Genomic DNA, 21,318 nt, shown 5'->3' with positions numbered 1-21,318 from the left:
CTAGAATATGCATTGTCTCTTGTGTCACCTGATATAAGAAATTCAGTAAAGCTATTCTAGAGCTCATTTATTTTTCATAACCTGCAAGTTCATAAAATAATCATAGCTTATTTCCACATCTTATTTTGCAGCGCCTTCCACAGTATTGTGACAGATCTTGTGAGGAAGCCCTTATTAAAGCCAGAGCAAACGTCTGTCCCAGAGAGGTTAGGTAAATGATAAAACAATTCATTTGCCTCTTAGGTAAATGATAAAACAATTCATTTGCCTCTTAGGTAAATGATAAAACAATTCATAAAAATAACCTGAACCCCTTTCCTTCAGAGTAAACCCCATTATGTCCCTCTGGCTTTCAAAATTATTTTTAGATGTGCGTGTCAAACGTGTAGGATTAAGCTTGATAGGATTTAAGAATATTTCAATGATTCAAAATACTTGGCATCGGCCGGCAAACATAAGTCAGGTTTTTAGTTAACCAATATGCAGTAACATTACTTTATCTCTGTATTATGCTAGGATTAGGACCTTGTGATAAGCCCCCAGACTCACAATTAGGATCAGGGAACCTGCAGAAAGCAGGTGGTACAGATCTTCATGCTGCGTAGCAACGAGTTAGAGGTAGTAATCCACTGTGAAATTCGTTTCAGGTTCTAATGCTGTCGTGTAAATGGCCGTGAAGATTTCTGAGCAAGTGTTTGAGCGCCCTCTGGAGGCATTCTGCACGGTTAAAACGCAGCTCCTACAAAAGGTTCTCTTGAACAGCCCGCGTTGAGAACGCGTGGACTGGATGGCTGGCCTGGGGGGGTGTAAGTGGGGGGCAGCGAGAGCCCAGCTGGAACCCACGGCAGTACTGGTGCTTAGGGAGGAGCGGGAGTCTCCAGCAGGCTGAGAAGAAGACCGTACGTGGTGAGAATGGAGTCACAGAAGGCAGTGTCCTGCGAGAGGAAGAACGCGCCGGGAGGAACTTTAATGGCAGGAACTTTAGTGGCATAGTGATGGGTGGAGGAGTAAGTAGGAAGTGAAGTGATAGAAGTCGGGAAAATAAGTCTTGAAGAAGCCTGGGTGGGGAAATGGAGAGAGAACATGGCAGCTAGAGAAGGCATAGGATTGAATACTGGTTTTCCTTAAGACGGAAGAGGCTTTGCGTTGGTTTAAATGCTGAGAGGAGAAAATAAGCAAAGATCAGATGAAATGGAAAGATGTGTAGGGTGGGGAGGGGGAGAGAGTTGGATTTAAAGCTCCCAGCCTGGGAGACTTGTTGGGGGAAGATGTTGCCTTTTATAGGGACTTTATATGGCGAATTAGTGATTTTCAGTTCATTGTGGGGTGATAGGGAAATATTCCTGTTATGAGAGAATGTGGAATTGTCGTCATGGAAATGGTTCTCATTCAAGCCAAGCAGGTGGTTGAGCTAAAAAAAAAAAAATGGAGTCAGGATGTACCTTTAAGCGGGCACTTGTGTTTAGAAAGAAGGAATAAAAGAAATGGTCAATGCCTTCAGCAAGGCCTGAGGAGAGGTGAGAAAGTGCAGGGAACTGGGGACGGAGGAGACGCGTGTAAACTAGAGTCAAAGAGTGAAACAGGAGCAAAGGTCTGGTCTTGAGCTCTGACGCGGAGGGGAATGGTTTTGTTTGTTTGGTTTGTTTTTTTCTATTGTGTTTGGCTGCACCACACAGCTTGCAGGATCTTAGTTCCCTGACAAAGGATTGGACCCCGGGCCCTCGGCAATGAAAGCCCGGAGTGTCCTAACCACTGGACTGCCAGGGAACTCCCAGGGAACAGTTTTGCAGAAGAGGCGTCATGGGGGTGGGGTATAGAAGGGGGAGTGGGTGTATGGGGGGGCAGGACCAGGAAGTGTAGAGGTGTGCGGGGAAGGCCAGCAGAGAAGGTGGGGAGAGGGCAGTGGTTGTAGCTGGAACAGACGGTGAGCTTCTCTGTGCTCACCCAGTGAGAGCCCTAATCAGCAGTGACTGTGGAAAGAGAATTATATTTGCCTTTCTGCTTTTACAGGTATAAGATTTAAATCTCGTACAACTTCTGAACTACCTCCTATTTTTCTCAGATTAAGAATCTGGCCAAATGGGAGAGAATGTTTGGATCTGTTCCTGACATTCGTGGGGACTCTTGCACAAGGAGAGAGTGAATATGACCAATTTTTGATTTATTTTTCTGACAGATGTCCTTCAAACATACAGGACCATTTGTAGCCTAAATAACATGTTTTCCCTTCTTTTTGGTAAAACTAATAGGATGGCTAGTAGAAGTTGTTTGGCTTCATTTTTGTAAAATATTACATTAAGAAAAAATAATAGACTCCTAATTCAGGAGTACCAAAATTACAATATGTTTAAATTTGGGAGGTGAGGGTTGATTTCTAACTTCAGGCTGCTCAGTTTTGAGTAGTAAGGCATAATATTTAAGTGTAAACTTCTGCAAAGGGCAGGTGGGCAGGTTCCAGCTTACACCCAAGCATGTCTCCTTCCGCGGGACTGGTTTGCAGTCCTTAGAAGGCCTCAGCACTCAGCTTCGGCGGCCTTTACCATGCCACGTATCAAACGTATTAAAAAAAAGTACCCACATCCCACATGAAATTAGCTTATACAAAACTGTGAGTTAAGCTTCATTTGACTAGTTGTAGACATTAAACATTTATTAACTTTGATTTTATGATTTTCTTTTCATATTTTACATCCAGTAAATATTTTTTTTCAGGTCTCAAACATTTTCATAGACCATTGAGATTCTCATAAGCCCTAGGGCCTGTGCCGAAGGAGCCTAGGGGATGAGACCCCGCTGTTCTGTTGGGATGTCTAGGCACGTCTGGCTGGGGTGGACTTGCCAGGAATCTGTTTGTTGGAGGCACCGAGCTGCCTCCTGGGAAAACTCCATCCTCAGGGAAGCTGAAGTAACTGTTTTAGTTAGCGATTTTCTGTTGGAAGGAGCAGAGATCCATTCCATTTTAGGAAACGGGATATGGCGTAAGGATGCGCCTGGACCAGAAAACTGTCGTTAACTAAGGCAGCTCAGAGACAAACAGTCTTTCCTATCGACAGTGGGGTCTCAAGGCAGCTGTCTTTCCTTTGTGTCTTTTTCCTCTTGCTGCCATCTGGTGTTTTCTTTTTTCCTATCCCATCTATCTTTTCTCTCCCTTACTTAGAGATTCTACTTCCTCATGACTTTGGTTTGCTGTGATTGCTCATGACCGCTCCAGTTCCTTTGTACATAGTAACCTTTCAGCTTCATCTCTCCTGGCTAATCACCTCATTTTCAATATTGTTTAGATTCCTGAGAGAGAGAGATTGGGAATACAACTTTGTTGCAGCTTTTACTGTTATTCCAGGCCACAGCAGAGGTCACTGTTAAGCTCGTGGGTCAGGTGTCTGCACTTAGTCTAAGACGCTGTGGTGAGGTGAGATGGAGTGGTTATATGGTCTACAGCAGCTGGGCCTATCCTTAAAGCTGAGGCCGTTCCCATTTGCAGGATTTGCAGGCACCATGATTGGCATGTGTAATTCAGCAAGGAAGAAAAAACCTGGCCCCCTCTCAAAACCATTTGAAATTCCTGCCCTTTAAAGTATATCCTATTAACAACCTTCATTCTGAGTCAACCCTTTGTTCCCATTTTAGAAACTAAAATCCCTAAATATATTGAAAGCATTTTCATTTTTCCTTTTTCTCCCCATTTGATTCAGTCTCAGATGTTGCAGGGTCACTCAGGGCAGTCTGTAGGATTCCATTTCTCATGTTAGTGGTTTCTGCTGAAATGATAGAGCTGCTTCAGATAGCTGTTAGCAGAGTTGGCTAACTCCAACCTCGTATCATTTGCATCCTTCCCCCCAGATATCTGGGGAGCTATATAGACATATAGTATATAGTAACTTAGCACCGTCCCTAGATTCCCCAAATTTAGGAGAATATTGCATCCTAATGTTAACATGGCAGCAGTTTGATCCCTAACTCCCTTAATGTGTTATCACTTCCCAAGGAAAAGTGATGTTCCCCGAACTTTAAAATAGATCTTGGGATCTATACCCAAACTACTCTTAGCAGTTTTAGAATATAGCAGAGAGGGGAGGAAGTAGATGGAATAAATAAAATAATGATAATGATAGCTAATCTTCGTTGAGCCCTTAACATTTTCTAGGCACTATTTTATAAATTTATTTATTTATTTAGTTTTGGCTGTGTTGGGTCTTCGTTTCTGTGCGAGGGCTTTGTCCAGTTGCGGCGAGCGGGGGCCACTCTTCATCACGGTGCGCGGGCCTCTCACTATCGCGGCCTCTCCCGTTGCGGAGCACAGGCTCCAGACGCGCAGGCTCAGCAGTTGTGGCTCACGGGCCCAGTTGCTCCGCGGCATGTGGGATCCTCCCAGACCAGGGCTCGAACCCGTGTCCCCCGCACCGGCAGGCAGATTCTCAACCGCTGCGCCACCAGGGAAGCCCCTAGGCACTATTTTAAATACTTGTCATACGTTAATTTATTTAACCCTTAAACTACCTTATAACGTTACTTTTCAAGGTCAGGTGCCTTTTATTATCTCCATTAACTGCACTCTTAACCTCTTAGGTGAAGGTTGCACAGCTAGTGTATGGTAAAACCAGGATATGAACTCGTTCAACCTGCCTCTAGTCTCTGCTCCTTCAGCAGCCTCTCACCTGGAAAATAAGTGAGAAAAACAGTATTGATTTTAGACTCTCTAGGGTTCCAGCCAATCTGAGTCAGTTACTCAGTATCCAGTGTGAACCTAAAACTCAATTTGGATAAAGTTCCTATCAAGAGGCTACTTATGATACTAGAATTCCTATATCTTGGAGGGAAGTTGTGCAGGCTTGCCTGGAATTTCCTTTCTAGAGTTTCTCAGGCTTTCTCATCCTCTGTTTGGCCCTACAGGCCTTGAATTCCATATTTTTATATAAATCCTAAATATAAGTGGGTCTACCTATCTTCTGAGCTGGGAGCCCACATTTATAATAGTTCTTCGAAAAACTTTGTGATCCTAAATTCTCCATAATACAAACCTTCTACTTTTCTCTCTGCATGTTTCTAACCCAGCAGGATCCCGAGGCTTTTGTTGCCCTTCAGCCACTGTGGGCCCTGCCTCTGCCTCTTCTGGAATGTCTTGGGGGTTTTGACTTCTGTTACTGTGGTAAGTGTTCCCCTTGTTTGACTGTTTTCCTCCATGGAGAATCGCCCTCAACTATTTCTAAACCGAAACTGTCTCTGGAGTTTTTTCTAAGCATGTTCCCTTTCGGACTCAGTGAGGAAGAAAGTCTCCCTATCTCATGATTTTTCTTAAGCTCTTGCCTCTCTCTGGCTTTGAGGTCTCTAGGCCTTAGACAACTTTCCTTAACTCTGAAGACAGCAGAAGCATCTTTGTCCCATCTGGAGTTCCTCTTTGTACCTCTGGAGTTTGATTTTCTTAATTTCATGTAAGCCATTGGTTATTAAAGCTTCACTCTCTCTCTTCCATTTTCCTTTGCTGTCCTGAAGGCCTTCTGGACCAGAAACCTGCTTTTTAGACTGATGCCCTCCTGGTTTTCTTTCCCATTGGTCCTGTCTTCACTGAGATATCACAACTTGTTTTTAAGCTGAGTTTGTTGCTCCATAAGTTTCTGGTGTTTTCTTCCAAAGTCTGAACAGCAGCTTTCTCCTTAAATATGAGTTCCTGAAAGTCTTCTTACCGGGGACTCTGTTACATCAGTCTGTGCAGACACGATTCTGAGAGCAGCATGTTTCCAGCACAAGCATTTTTTTCCTTCATTTTCTTTTGAGCCTTTGGATTTGTGATCATTTTTTAATAATTTTTTTTTTCCTTCAGCTTGACTCAAGAAGACAACATATATTTTACGTAGAACAGGTATTTGTTCCTCTTTATTTGGTCATTGCTGAAATCCAAAATACTCCAGTTGAACCCGCAGTCTGGATCGCTGTGGTTCACGTTCAGGATAAAACTTTACGTCCTTGCCACGCAGAGCTGGGCAGCAAGAGGAGGGAGAGCCCTGTCTCAGCGGTTGCTGGCCTGGGGCACGTGGCTTCTCACCTTTTCTCCTCGCTGCCAGAGGTTGAGTTCTCAGCTCTGGGCCTCTCCCTGCCCTGACTTCACGTCCCTCCTGCACGAGGAGAACTGACTCAGTGAGATAAAGGACGTTTCAGTGGCCTCTGTCCTAGTGGGCGTAGTTACTGGGCACCGTGAGAAGGTTAAGCCTGTGGGGAGGTGTGGTGTCTTTCTCTTTCCTGACTCTGCTTGGCAGGGTGGGAAGGCTGGGGCTGCTCCTGACCAGCCCAGGGGAAGAGAGGCTGCTCTCCTCTCTTCCTCCGGGTGCTGGATTGACTTCCAGGCCACGGCCCTGTCTGGAAGCCTGGGCGAGTCTACCTGTGGGCATGGCGGCAAATGATCTTTCTCTCTTCTCTGTCCCTTTCTGGCTCCATTCTCTCTGGTGCTGACTTGGGTCCCCTCAGCCAGCCTCCTTTATTATGAGTAGTAAGACTTGAGATACAGGCCTAGTAGTTTATGAATTCCTGTTCTGCCCATAATTACTTTGGTCTCAAGCTCAAGGTTACCACTAACAGAGGGAAAAGGAGTTCTCCATGTGATCTAGCCCCGCTGTGGAATGCTGCATCAGGAATGGGGTTCACAGGCCTAGCTAATGATGAAGTATTCATGTGTTTTGTATTTCTGGTTCAGTCCTATGCACATTTCTGCCTAGAGTTCCTGGAGGTGAGGAGTGTTCGCTGAGACCACTGGCCACATTTGTTAGTAGTCTTTAATAGCGTACGTTTCCAAAATGCCACTGATCACCCTCAGGTGCTAGTCCTACCAAGCCAAAAGCCTGAACGCTGAAGTTCTGCACTGTTTTTTGTAACCATTCCCTGGCTCTTTTTGAGAGCGGGGTGGTGATGCATTTCTATCCATGCTAATCCTGAATTCTGATGGCCATAGCTTATGCAGTTGTAGGATTATGGTTATCTCTGTATGGCTGTAGGAAGTTAGCTGCTCTCGCAGTTCGTGCTTCCTGAGCGAGCCTGCTCCACAGATCTGTCACGCCCATACGTACTTACCTTGGTTTGCCAAACAGAACAAGTTACAAGTTGTGAACCAGGTATAAAAATAGCCAGAATCTGAGATATTTAAAGTAGTCAAATTCATAGAAACAAAGCAGAATGGAAGGGGGAGTTGTTCAGTGGGTACAGAGTTTCAGTTTTGCAAGATGAAACCTCTGGAGAGGTTTCACAATAATGTGCACATCACATACTTAACACTACTGAACTCTACACTGAAAAATGGCTAAGACGGTACATTTTATTATGTATTTTTAACCACAATTTTAAAAATGCATAAAAAAACCAGAATCCCAAATCTCTAATTTTCTGACCTGCCAACTGCTGTTATACTCCCAATCCCAGCGTCCCTGGGGACAGTCCTGTTAAAAATCCCCTTTTCATTTCCGTCGCCGTCTCCTGGGCCCAGTCTGTGTGTATCCTTCCTTTAGCTGGCCAGGCCCTGTGTGACCTTCAGGTATTTCCTTGGCTTCTCCCTGAGGGTGGCTTGAGCTTTCTAGTCTCTGGTCCTTTTTCTTCTAGGCCCGAACATGGATTTTGTCCCTGTAGGTCTTACTCCTCCAGCAGTACGAGGAGGAATCAAGTCTGATAAACGAGAGTCATTCTCGCTGCGCATTAGAGCTCCTCTGACCTGAGCCTGCTGTGCTTGCTCTCCCGGCCTGGCCCTGCCCAGCTGCTGCGGGCCTTGGAGCAGGGAGAATCCCCTGGCCCAGCTGGGAAAGGCTGGTCCCCTGAGGAAGACAAAGCCAATAGAATCAGCCCAAGGGAAGGGACAGGAAAAGGCAGGTTATGCAGGCAAGGGTACACTGTCTTACAGGCTGTAGTGCTTACGTGCATCGACTCTCCAAGCATCCCGAAAAGCTTTTGTTTTCAGTCCCCCCACCCACACCCCCCGCTGCTTCCCGGTCATTGCTGCTCCTTCCTGGGGACAGAATGAGGCAGAGGCCCTAAAGCCCCGTGATGAGAGCGAGCGTGAGCATCTGTATGACGAACAGTGGGTCTGACCGTCCATTTCCTGGATGAGTGAGTTGAGGCTGAGAATGAGTGACCTGTGGCCACACAGCTGTTCAGTGTCAGATCAAGAATTTGAACTTAGAACTTCTTACTGCAAGCCCAGTGTTCCACCCACCAAATTATTATGACTCCTAATGTATATAGATGTTACACATTTACTAGATAGATAAGGTAAACTTGGGCCTTATATGTGGTACTCACATAGGGGCCATCAGTGAAGCAAATCACATTCTGTCCCATTCCTTGGGCGTTCCTGTGTACAGTGTTGAAGAGCAGGAAACAGGTGGTGGTGGAGTCCAGAGTGTGAGGAAATGTCACTGCAGTCGGATGGATTTTAAGACAATCCTATGAATAGAGAGTGAAGAAAGAAAAACTGCTGGGTAGAAGCGGGAGGTGCAGGAGATAGACACGAAGGTGTGAAAGCAGCGTTTGACTTGGAGCAGAGGAGGAACCGTAATTACTGGGAGACACACTGTCGGGTCTTGGGAGGCCTCTGCCTGTGAGATGACCCTCTTGGCAAATGAAGGAGTGTGTCATGCACTAGTCAAAATAAGGGAAATAAGGAAACACATTTATTTGGCTTCAGCCAAGCTGTGGGCACTCTGATAAGTACTTTCACACTTATTATCTTCTTTAATTATCACAGCAAAGGGTTGTAGACACGATTATCCATATTTTTACAGATCAGTCTTAGATCAGCCGGGGTCACACAGCAAGCGGCAGAGCCAGGCCCACGCCCCGCTGTGTCATTCCATAGGTCATTTTTGTGGGAGGACTGCGCTGGAGGGAAGCTGAGGAGAATATACCTATGTCATCCTTTATCACCGTAATCACACAGTCAGTTGTCCTTCTCAGACTTCCTTCTCAGACTCAGAAGAAAACGTGGCATCACTCCCTCCATACTTTTTGTTGCCCTTCTCCAGACCTAATTTCATAGTCTCTGAGATAATTTCTAGTTAAAGAAAAATCAGGCGCGGTTTCTTTTGTCTTTTATCTTTTTTCCATTAGGAGTCATTAAACCAAGTCACACGAAGAGCAGTTGTCCCAAGGACAGGAGGAAAGCAGCTCTCTTCCCTATGGATCATTAAAACCCAGAGCCCAGATCCTTAGCCATTGAGAACTTTATTAGGCGCGAGGTCAGGGAACCTAGGACTTTTAGCGTGTAAGGCCTCAGGACGTGTGGGCAGGAATAGGGGGCGGGGAGAGAGGAGCCCACAGACGTGGGGCCCCAAGTAGGAAACGTGGTCGGGGTAGGGATAAGGTGGCCTCCCTGGGAGATCCTGGGCGAGCGGCTGCGGGAGCCAGTGTCAGGGGTTCTCTTCTAGTGCTCAGGGGTCACACTGGATTGGAGTCTTTTCTCACCAACTGGTGGCAGGGAAGCAGAGAGGAAGGCATCAAAAGTGATGTAAAATCCACTGTTGTCATAAAAGTTGAGTTGGAGACTCCTGCTCAGAGTCAGAAACTCCTTTGACTGACCTAAAAAGTTGACCTCAATACCCTCGGGGAAATTGTCCCTATAAATTACTGAGGCAGCTGATTATCAGTAGTGGATTCAGGACGTGCTGCTTGAGCGCCAGGTCAGGGAGTGTTGGAATAGGGGTTAGGGCAGGTTACTGAGGGGATGCCGCGTGAATGGCAGCCAGTGGCCGGTGACTGACGGACCGTTTCACGAGCCTGCTTTGAGGCCACTGTGGTTTTCCGAAGCGTGTGGTGCTCCAGTGAGTAGGTGCAGCGCGTGCGCGCCTGAACTGGCCCTTAGGTGGATAGAAGCCTGGACCGTGCTCTCAGGCTGGGCGTTCTGGTGTAGAGGGATTTGGCCCCAGGAGATTGAGGCCCCGGAGAGAGCTGTGTGCTTGAGCTGCTGTAAGCGAGGCTCCCCTCTCAGCTTGGACTGCCTCCAGCGTCCCGTTCCTGAAGTTAGCCCGGGAGATGAGGAAGCCTGCGTCCTCACGTCTGTGAGTGGGAAGCACACCTCAGGAGAGTGGCCCCGCAGTGGGGCCTTGCAGGGGGTTGTCAGCGAGGGCAGATGAGGTGTGGGGAGCGGACTAGCTGGAGGCCTTTGTGGCTGCCGTAGAGTGTTGGGGGAAGCGAGCCACCAAGGTGAGAGGTCTGGGACCTTACAAGGTGGTCTTCCCTGTGCCCCGTTACCGTGGAGGTGGCCCGGGGCGCGTGCAGAGGGACTGTAATGAGGCAGGCGGCCCCGGTAGCTTGAGGAGTGAGGCATTGGGAAAAGTGGGGGAAATAGGAAGGGCCTTTCGGGCAGCCAGCCTGGGTGTCTTCCAGGTCGCTGATATCTTCTATTCAAGGACCGATGGTGATGTAGGAGCAAAATAGAGTGGGTTTGGCATTCACAGTCCTAATCGATGCGTTACAAGTGGCTGCTGTAATTAAGTTATTCTGAGACAGATAGCTGAGCAAAGATGAGGTGGATTGGGCCTGTGGAGCTTGAGTATCTAGGTCAGCTGTACCCTGTTATGTGTGGTTTAGACTGGAATTTTCTGAAGGTGTAGTGAGATTAACAAGGAGGTAGATGCTGCCTCTTTTGTGTGCCCAGGTCCCTGCAGCACACGGGGGTGGGGGGGGGGGGCGTGGCCTTGAACTTCTTAGCCCTGTTCCTCTGCAGCACGCAGGCACCAGGGACCTGAACAGCCTTTCCATTTATTGTTGCCGAGGCCTGTAGAAAAGGGCCAAGCAGAGGTTCCTTAGCATACCACTGCCAAATTAATATCTGAGTGAGTTGATTTGTGGGACTTCCTGATGGTTTGTGAGGAGGAGGAGTGCCTAGCCATGCTGGGGACATGGTCCATGTTCTGTCTCTACGAACAGGGACATCCATTATGTCCAGGGGGAACCGTATAGGATAATAAGAATCACAAGGCCTTGGAACCGAAATCAAGGTCTTAGAGGAACACATTAGTAGCTTCTGCCTAATGGGATAATTTCTGAATCCTTTATAAAACGTCTCTCTGGGTAAAGAGTTATTTCTTGTGGTGTTCATCTTTTAGTCTTCTCATGTACAAAACTTGACTTTGGGGTTATTGTAGAGGAATTTGGAGAGTATTTTTCGTACAACCAGAATAATGATGGCTGATGATGGAAATTACTAGCTATAAGTAAGTGTTCATCTTAACAGTTTGTTCACATACTTTCAGCTTTAAAAAAAAGTCGGTTTGAGATGGAATCTCAACCCCTTTTTGGTCTTTGTATCCTTTTACGCTTTAAGAAGTGTTACTTAAGGACCTCAAAGAGCTTTCTGTCTGTGTGGGTTATGGGCATTGATACTTATAATAGAAATGAAGACTAAAACTTTACAAAAAAAATTAATTAAAAAATAATGACAAACTCATTACACATTAACACAAATTACATTTCTATGAAAAATTGCTATTTTCCAAAATAAGAAAACATTTAGTAGGAAGAGTGGCAATATTTACATCCGCTTCTGTGTTCAATCTCTGGCAATATGTTGTTTTAGCTGAAGTAGATGAAGACATCCAGCCTCACAGACAAGAGAATTGAAAAAGGGATTTCGGTAGCCTTTTCAGGTAATTGTGAGTTCATTTGTGACACGATACCAAAACTTGACAAGTGGTAGGTTCCTACAGGTTAGTTGCCATGTGCAATCCTATCAGTGAACCTTTTGTACTGTGCTATGTTAAAATCCCTGGTCTCTTTTGTACTTTGAATAGATCTTTTACCCACAGTGATTTATTACCCGACACATTGGTCATTTGGGCAACATTGGTTCACGTTTTGCAGATCCTGAAAATGTTCATGTGTTCCATTATGTGTAATATCGGAAGTTCACGGTTAGTGTTGCTGTCAGTGTCATCAGAAAAGTCTTCACGTCTCAGGAAGCTGGAGAGCTCATGGTGACAGGAGTTTTCCAAAATCCCAATTTTCACTTGAAAGCTCGGATTTGACAGTTGGCAATAAATACCATCAGTTTCCTTTTATCTGAGATGTCTGCCCAGCACCCAAGTCTGCATAGCAAGTGTGTAGCCACTCAAGTAAAAATGATGTTCTGTTGAAAAGAAGAGGCGGTTCAGCTTGCAGCTCGGACAGTTAAATTTATACAAGTGCTTTTCCTTTAGGCAACCATTGCACTTGGGTATGCGACCTGGTATGCTTCCATTTTAATCTAGAATATAAATATACATTAAAAATATATTTGTATGTATTTCATATCAATGTAATAAGTAATAAACATAATATGTTTAACATAAATGTAATAAATATAATAAAAGGGTCTAGATTTAATAAAATTATTTTTTTATTGCTTCTTCAAGGATATTCTTAAGTGAAACTGTTGCTTCCTGTGAGCCCCTGGAGGTGAAGAATACCTTGACTACCGGTATCACTTGGTGCCTCTGCCGTAGGGTTCCGTGTGAGGAGCCTAAGGAGTCGGCAGTTTTACCAACCGGCACTTTTGCATCCTCCATGCAAACGTCAGCACAGTGAAAAGAGCAAACAGCATCTTACTATTATTTTGAAAGTCATTTTGATCTTGTTTTATAAGGGTTTTGGAACCCCCAAGAGTCTTGGTTTTTGAGAACTGCTGCTCTACGACAGTAACTGGGAAGAGCTGAGCTTCCCGAGGTTGGACAGTTGTTCAGTGTCCCGTGCTCACAAGTTGGGTTTTTTTGCAAGAGACTCAACTTGTGGCTGGTGGACTGATTTCAGCCTGCTGACGTTTTATTTGTAGGAATGAGTGCTTTTAAGGGGAGTAGGTGGGAGGGACCCCCAGCCCCTGATGTCTTAAGCCGGACAAGAGCACACGGTTATATTCCCTGCCGGACCCCAGAAGGCACCTGACTTTTCGCGCCTGGCTGGAGCATGGTTTTAAGGCGAACGAGGCCGTTTGTCAGGCTCTTGGCTTAGTGTGTTGTAGGAGAGGCCTTGAACCTGGAGTGAGTGAGGAAAACAGAATGTGAAGGATGTATTTTAGAGCATACTGTAACATTTCTGTGCGTAGCAGGGACAGAGAAGAAGGAAGAGATGGATACCACGGCAAACCCAGCTTACTCTGAGCTAGGAAATTGGATAAAAGAGGAATTTTTAGGGAAAAGACTTTCTTTGTCATTCTGTAGGCAGTATTTATTAGCATCTTCCCCAACTCAGGAGGGGAAGGTCTGGGGACTCGGTTTTCACTGTGGGAGGATAGAGCACCCTGATCTATTGGCCCATCAGCGCTGCATAGACAGGGAGAGGTGATCCCGAACAGGAAGTGAGCGTGCAGTCAGGAAAGGTATGGACGCTGGGAGGCGACAGGTTGACGGCTGAACACTGCAGGTTCCTGAAGCCACCCTCCAGTAAACAGCATGCCTTCCCGATGTTCAACGAGTTGAGGGAAGGACGGGGGGAGAGTTTATGGAGCCTAGGCTTGTGCATTGTCTCATTTCATTTTTGTAACAGCCCCGAGAGATAGATATGAGTATCATTTCTCTTTTACGTTTGAGGTAATTGAGTCTTAGGCTTAAGTGACTTGCTTAAAGTCACACTGTTGGGGGAAGAGCTGGAAAGTGTGTTTTTTGCAGGATAACAAAGGTTGGCAGAAAGTGCTGCTTCTCGGGCTGAGAGGCGGTTTTCAGGGGGCTGAGCGTTGGAAGGAGTGGGGGCAGCTGGGGACGCGGGACTGGCGCTGCACGGAGACTCATGCTCTCAGGATCGTGCTGTTGGATTGACGGTAGGTTTCCGTAGGCTTCGACGTGTATAGAGGAAGAGTGGAATCTTCTTTCTTTTTGGAATGTTTTCTAGCGATCAGGACTTCTGGGTGAGGCTGGAGCTTTTTCATATTCTTGGCCCGTTAGGGGACATGTAGTCTTCCGACTGCTCTAGCAGGTGATCCCTTGGCAGGGTTTATGATGATTTCGGGAGATGTGGAGTCACGGTTGCAGTGGAGAGGGAAGTGGCAGGGACGGGTGAGTGGAGTTTTATATGCTCCCCACCCTGTTCCAGGCTGTGACGCGCAGGCAGGCTCTGTCTTGGTCCCGTGGGAATGAGCCACACTCCCTCACTGGCCAGGCTCTGAGGGGGATTCCTGCGGCTGAGGTGGCCACGGCAGAAGCTACAAATCAGTTAGAAGGCCTCCCCTCTCATTTCCAGACGGAACATCCTTTTCCACTGCTGCCCACTCCCCTTTGATTTTGAACCTTAGAGTTTTATTCTAAGGAAGTGTCCTTTCACATCATAATCTGGTAGAGGTAAGAGAGAGGCAGAGCCCCCCTTTTGCCTTCCACATGCTGAACCTGTGCTCCTAGGCTCTGTCATCCTGGTCGTCTCTAGACACTTGCCCTTCCCTAGGCCAAGACCCTCTGTCCTCCTGCCCTTCCTGGTTAACTTGGTTCGTCCTTTCAGTTTCAGTCTAAAAGTAGAGTTTACCAGAAGTCTCCCTTGTCACGAAAGACTAGTTAGGATGCCCCCCTTCGTGCAGCTGTGTCCGTGGGGCCTGGTCGGCCACAGCACCACTTGCACGATGCTGGGCCTGTCTCCTTCCCCTCCTAGACTGTAAACCACACGAATGCAGAAGCCATGGCTGTATTGTTCTTCATAGGATCTTCCAGAGTGTAGCCCACTGCCTGACAAATGCTGGGTGCTAAACGTTTGTGGAACGTATGCCTGCATGCACGCATGTGCTGATCCTGCATCTGAGTTCAGTTTCCAGGGCTGTTGCATCAGTGACGACTTTCTTCTAGGCCTGCTTCTGGGTGAGCTGGATTCTCTTGAGTATCATTTATAAGTCAAACACTAAACAACATGGCACGAACCAACATGTGTTAGGGCAACTTGGAACACAGAGATCTTCCTGTAAAACACTTCCCAGTAATGAAGAGAACTGGAGGTTGATTTGGAGTCTTTATATTTCACAGTGACTAGTCTAGGGCATCATCTGAGCTACGGCACTTCGGTTATCTTTGAGGATCTTCTCCAGGCCCCATGACACAATGCCTGCTCTACAAGTGGGGGAGACGAGTCACATGGCCAGTGCAGCCCACTGCAGTTGGTGGTGGGGTTTTTGGTTGAGGCTGGAGGCACAGGAATGTCTTCTTTCCTATTCTGTTTCATTTTTATCTTTCCCAGAAAGTGTGCCCTTATCCCTTCGAGTGACAGAACTATAAACCACATGTTCTGGCAGATCTGGTTCTAGATAGGAAGTTAGTTTGATCTCTGTTGACATAGATTTAACTGATGTATTAAAGAGTCTGCTACTCTAGGGTGGGGTTATTTATATTTAATGCTTTATCGGAACCGTAATACTGTAGGAGGACCTGCAGCAGAGCACACGACAGCAGCCGGCCTGGTGCGTGTGTGCAGTCTGAGGGCGAGGCTTCTGGCTGCCAGTGCCTTGGCGAGCGTGACTGGGTTTCTCTCCTGCTGGGTCAGGGTGGTTAGTCTTGATGTCACATCCAGCCGGTACCGAGTGTGAGCCAGATCCGAGCCAGCGTTCTGGAGCATCTGCTGGGTGCCACTTCCCGACCTGCGCCTCTGTGCTGGGTGGTTGGTTTTCCTGAGTGCAGCCACACTGGCGCCGCCCGTCGGCCCAGCACCGGGGCCTGTGGGACAGAGACGCTCGGTGTCCTGCTCTCCCGCGCTTCTGTTCGTTCTCAGCACCTGCCCTGTGCGGCCTGGGTCCTTCTATTTTGCAGGCATCGGATCATTTTAACAAGAAATCTGTGAAAAACTAGTTCACCCTTTCTTCCTACGCAGAATCATACTTTGGGGACAGCTGTGTAAAAGAGAGTAACACGTGAAAGGCGTATACAGAAGTAGGTTAAATAATCCTCTTTCAAAATCCACATTCAGAATCTCCCTCCCCAGCACAGTGACATGAGCTTCCTCCCAGGGTGGAGGGACTGTTATCTTCAAGTTCTGCAACAGATTCAGGCCGAAATTTGGAGAGAAAATCAGCGTCCCCTCCCCCCCCACCTCCGGTACCTTCCTCTTGACCTTTGCCCTCTGCAGGTATGACCCGAGTGGGCTCCTCTCCCTGCAAGCATATCTGCCTGCAAGGAAATTCAAGGCTACTGCGGCAGACGCGGTGCCTCAGTCCAGTAGTAGTGTTACCTCCTGAGCACAGTGGTGCTTGAATCTGCGTCTAGAATTGAGAGCTCTTGGCCCGATCAGCCCTCAAAGGGCAACAGCTCCGTCTCCCAGCCCATTAATCCTGTGTCTCCGTTTCCAGATGACCCTTTCTGTGCCAGGGCCCAGAGCTTTTATTCTCTCAGGACATAGTTTCTTTGTATTTAGAACTCATTTTTTTACTTCCTCGCATTTCAGCCACAGTTGTTTATTAGCTGATCCCTCACTTTTAGCTGTGCCGGGAGATAGGTACAAATTCAGGTATTGTTTGGTGTCACAAGGTTTAGATGAGGCAAAGCTGCTAATGGACAAACTACAGGGAGAGAAGAGGGCTCTTTTCATGGAAGGTGGGGACTTGAGGCAGATGGGCTACTTGAAGCTTTCTTCCTGTCACTTCTCAGCCGGATTCTAACCTTCCTGTTTGAGAGGTTCTCCTCAAATATACATTGAAGGCTTGTACTGCTGAGGGTGCCCCTGAGGTCTCGTGGAGAGATGGGACATCGCCCGTGGCAGTGCCAGGTGACCTCAGTGCAAGGTTCCTTCCTCCTCAGGTCTCCCAGGTGGCCTCACAGTCAAACAATGGGCTGTCCCCTTGAAAGCCCTTACGGGACATTGGATAGGAGACATCGTCTTGAGTGAGAGAATCTTGGGGACATTGTGCCCTTGGGATCTGTAGAATTCTGTGGCATCTACCTGCTCGCTGGGTTTACAGTCTCCTTTGTATGTATGGAAGCTGTGAGGCAGATGCTATTTTAGGGAAGGCTACAATGAGGATCCTTGGTGGTGGTTTGTCCTTCTTTTGTTTTTTGGTTGGTCACATGGCAAATTTGCTGGAGGTTCTTTTGCTTGAGCTTTTTCCTGCAGAATGTAGCTTGCCCTCATGCGGTGAGACTTACATGTGTGTCCAGGCATTTTACCTGGAAGGAATGGCAGTACCTGACTCCTCGTCCAGAGAAACTCTGGCGGGAGTTCATGTACGACAACCGTAGGAGTTTCACATCGCTGAGCTTGGTGTTTCCACCCTTCTGAGCAGCGTCAGCCTCTCCTGAGGCCAGTCTGGACAGATGCCTTGACCCTCACTGCTTCATTTCTGAGGGAGGGCACCAGGAGAACCACATGGCGTCTCGGTTAATTAGCTCAGGAGGGAGGGAGGAGCGGAGCGCAGCACTGCCCCCTGTGTGCCCTGCTTGTCACCATAACCTTCCCTCTGCTCTCCAGTGACATCTGCGGTGCACATATTCTCACGTGCTCAGGATTGATGGGGGAAGTCACAGCCATTGGAGGATTGCATCTGTTTAGTTCAGTTTCACCTCTGTGCAATGTGCCGGGTTCTGGGATCAGTTTGTCATTGCAAGAGGAGCAGGAAAAGAATGTTTTCCCAACATTAACCAGTTTTGTTATCATGGAAAATTACAGACATACACAAAGGAAGATAGATTAGCTTATTCATCATTTATCCATCACCTAGAAGCAACAGTTACAACAGTCCTCCCTCATTTGCTTTGTCTGTCGTTTTTATTTTGGCCAAAGCATTTTAAGACACATCTCAGACATCATGTCCTTTCATTCTTACAAACTTCAGTATAAATCTCAAAAAATACATTTGTTTACACAACTGCAAAGGCATTATCACACCGAATACAGTGAGCAGTGTTCCTTGTGTAATCTGATACCTAGTCCCTAATGGTGTTTCCCCAGTTGTCCCGCTTTAGCAGCTGGCTTATTTGAATCAGATTCCGAAGAAGGTAGGTCTTCAAGTTACATTTGGCTGTTACGGTTGTTCTATCTCAAGTCTTTGTAATCTAGAGCAGCCCTCCCCCACCCCTTTTTCCATGCCATTTACTTGTTGCAGAAATGGGTACCTGTCCTGTGGACTGCCTCACATTTTGATATTTTTCTGCTTGTATCCTGGTAGTTCCTCTAGCCCTCCTAGTTCCTTCAAATAAAAATGAGTCCTGGAGGCGTGTCTGGCAGGAATGTTTCAGGTGACGCTGTGTGTTTCCTGTTGCCCCTTGGAGTTACGCTGACATCATGGATCGGTGGGTTCAGGGGTCGACAGCCAGATCCTCAAAATGTAAAACGTTCTTGATCAGCCTTTCATCTGATGTTTTCACCCATTTCTCACCGTGGTCTGAATCAGGCATTTCGTTAGGGTTGCATGTTTACTAGCTGGATTGTTGCATCGTCTTGAAAGATAGTTCATAGACGAAGGATTTTTCATTCTTTCCTTTTAATTGCCAAGTGTCAAAAAAGGTAAAAGTTGGCATCCTATAACTTTCAGTTTAGTCTAGTGCCTTGAGTCTGTCTCTCTGCCTCTGTCTGTCCCTCTTTCTTTTTCCACTCCTCCCCAACCCTTGTCGTCGTTGTGAACTCGGGGGTTTTGTATATTTAGTGTGTTTCGGTGGATTGAATTCATTATTCCTTCTGATGCTTAGTTGTCCCATTTTTGGCCAGCAGGAGTCTCTTCATGAATTGGCATCTGTGTTCCTTTGCCATGACTCTCTTACATCCTGGCATAACAGGGTGTCCCAGGCTCACTTTATAAAGGCTGCTCTGGCCTTGAGACCAGGCGTTCTGCAAGGAACCCTGTGCCATTTGGTGGAAAAGGGTCTATAAGGGAAGGGACCATTGCTGTCTGTTGTCATTGCTTCCAGGCCTTTTTGATGGACAGCCTTAAAAAAAAAAAAGACATGAATTCAAACTGATGTTTCTAAGTCAAATTTTATGTTATAGGATTTTTTTCCTTACCTTTGATTTTATATTTGTATCTCATTTGTTTCACCTCGAATCTTGGTTCCTTAACAACATTACCGTAATGACTTATTTGCATTATCCTACTTTATAAAAACACCACTGTTATTATAACTAAGTTAAACTATTGAAAGAAGTTTGACTTCTTTGCAGCTTTATTTATCAACAGAATGTCCCTCTGAGTGTGTATGATCAGTCTACTGTACTCAGAAGTCATTTGTGGATATGTCACCAACTTGAAAGTTAAGGTTCATTTTCTTCATTTTGTTTTCAAAATTTAGGGATTGCTTTTCTTGTTTATTTAATTTTATTTTTTGAATATATAAACATTCATATGTCTCCAAAGTCAAAACTGCATCACAAGTTACATTCAGAGAAATTTTACTTCATCCTTTTCTCCTTCCTCCCATTTAAATTCATTTTGTATTAAACAGAAATAGACTCACAGACATAGAAAACAAACTTATGGTTACCAAAGGAGATAGTGGGGGTGGGGAGATAAATTAGGAGTTTGGGATTAACGTATACACACTACTATATATAAAATAGGTGAACAACAAGGATCTACTGTATAGCACAGGGAACTATATTCAATATCTTGCAATAACCTATGATGGAAAATAATCTGAAAAGGAATATATATATGTATAACAGAATCGCTGTACACCTGAAACTAATAGAACCTTGTAATTAACTATACTTCAATAAAAAAATTCATTTTGTATTATTCTTCTCCATGTTTACTTTTATACGTCATGTAAAGAAATATTTATATAATTCATATTCCCCTCCTTTTTTGCACAAAAGATAACATGTTTGAGCTATCGTTCTATGCCTTGTTTTTTTTTTTTTTTTTTTTTTTTACTGAACAGTGTTATCTGGGTTCACTCATATCAGTACATCATGCTCTTCCTCATTCCCTTTTTTAAGTGGCTAAGCAGTAGTTCACTGAGTGAAGTCCCATAGTTGATTCAACCACTCCCCAGTGGATGGGCCTTGGGTTGCCGGCAATTTTGCTGTGACAAGTACCGCCTCAATAAACTGGGCCATCAGTCATTCCTATTTTGCAGTATATCTTGGGATAGAGCTCTAGAAGTGTGATTACTGGGTCAGAGGATAGATGCATATATAATTTTTCAGACATTGACTAAATGTTTTTGCTGAAATTTTGGTTATCTAGTTGAATTTCATTATTCTAACACTTCCATCTAGAAACAGTGAAATTTATTTTGCAATTTTAATGTTGAAGAAATCTCCTCAATCTCTCATGTACCCTATCTTTGTATAAAACATATTATGGAGAGTGTTATTTTAAGATCTGTTAATTTCATTAATTAATTGAAGTATCACTTAGTGAGTATAAAGTACAGGACATGAAAAGGTGGCTAAGGCATCCTAAACCTCAAAAGATTTCAGATTGAATATTTTGGAATTTTCTTCTGTTTCCTCTCCTTCTATTTGGTATATATTTTGTCCCATGTTGGTTATCAAAAGCCTGGTAATAAGGCACTGGAAAATGTACCTTTATCTGCTGTACCAGAAGAAAGCAGGCCATGTCTGCAGGAGAGAGGAGGTGTCATCAAGTACTCTGTAGATGCATTCAACAAATACTAACCGAACCACCTCCCCGCCTCCCCTTTGCCAGAATGTAACAGCGAGCAACATACAGAGTTCTTCCCTCCTGGCATTTATAATCTAGTACGGGACACAGAACAAAAAGCAAGGAACAATAAGGTAATTACGAGTTCTCTGCGCTTTGAAGGAATCAAATAAGAGGTTAAAATAGAGCCTTAGCCAGGGGCCTTCTTTACGTAGGGGAGAGGCGGCTGACACACCAAGCCACGCGTGAGGTCGGGGAGCTTGGGGGCAAGGTCATGCAGGACCTTGGTTTTTAGGTTAAGGATTTGGATTTTAAGTACATAAGGAAACCATGGAGGACAATTAAGCAAGGGAATGACATTTGATGCTGTCATATATTTATTCTTTCTATGGATTGGGAGGTGACTCAATATTACGTTTCAGCTCCAGAAGCAACATTTTCCCTTCTGAAGTTTCAAGTGGAGCGCGTTTTCCTTCTTGTGCCTTTATGCAGGACAGCTGCTTCTCATACTCACATGCAGGTCTTCTGAGGGTTTCTTTTCTTTTTCAATAGTACTCCCTTGATGTTGCTCAGATAATTACAGTAAGTGGTTGTAATTGGATTATGTACTTGGGCTATGAACAGGAGCATGATATCTACAAATTCTCTTCTTCAGACCTGCAAATCCAAGAGACACGTCTCTCTGGAAGATAAGAGCTCCTTACTCACGATCAAAAAAGGTCTGTGTTACTGCTGTCACGTTTATAAAATTAATTATGGAATCCATAACAATTTTCTGGACAAGAAAGGCATTTTCAGTGTAAGTATTTATGTTT

At 45.6% G+C, this 21,318-nt stretch overlaps 2 protein-coding genes across 5 annotated transcripts in view; both read left to right on the top strand.

Annotated features, from left to right (window-relative positions):
• The window catches only part of ZNF664 (zinc finger protein 664), a 33,196-nt gene that overhangs the window by 9,209 nt on the left and 2,669 nt on the right, over positions 1–21,318 (top strand). The window contains exons 1-3 of one of the 4 annotated variants that reach the window (XM_059893959.1): positions 5,061–5,146; positions 20,549–20,637; positions 21,159–21,222. The gene's annotated coding sequence lies outside the window, so the exon portion shown is untranslated. Of the gene's footprint in view, positions 1–5,056; positions 5,147–20,548; positions 20,638–21,158; positions 21,223–21,318 lie in introns of those variants that run through there. The other 3 variants (XM_059893960.1, XM_059893957.1, XM_059893958.1) reach the window with 3 other exon arrangements.
• The window catches only part of RFLNA (refilin A), a 222,653-nt gene continuing 206,415 nt past the window's right edge, over positions 5,081–21,318 (top strand). Inside the window, exon 1 of the mRNA XM_059893962.1 lies at positions 5,081–5,146. The gene's annotated coding sequence lies outside the window, so the exon portion shown is untranslated. The remainder of the gene's footprint in view (positions 5,147–21,318) is intronic.

This window comes from Balaenoptera ricei, chromosome 14 (assembly GCF_028023285.1).
Source record: "Balaenoptera ricei isolate mBalRic1 chromosome 14, mBalRic1.hap2, whole genome shotgun sequence".
NCBI lineage: Eukaryota > Metazoa > Chordata > Mammalia > Artiodactyla > Balaenopteridae > Balaenoptera > Balaenoptera ricei.
This window is presented reverse-complemented; position numbering and strand designations above follow the sequence as displayed.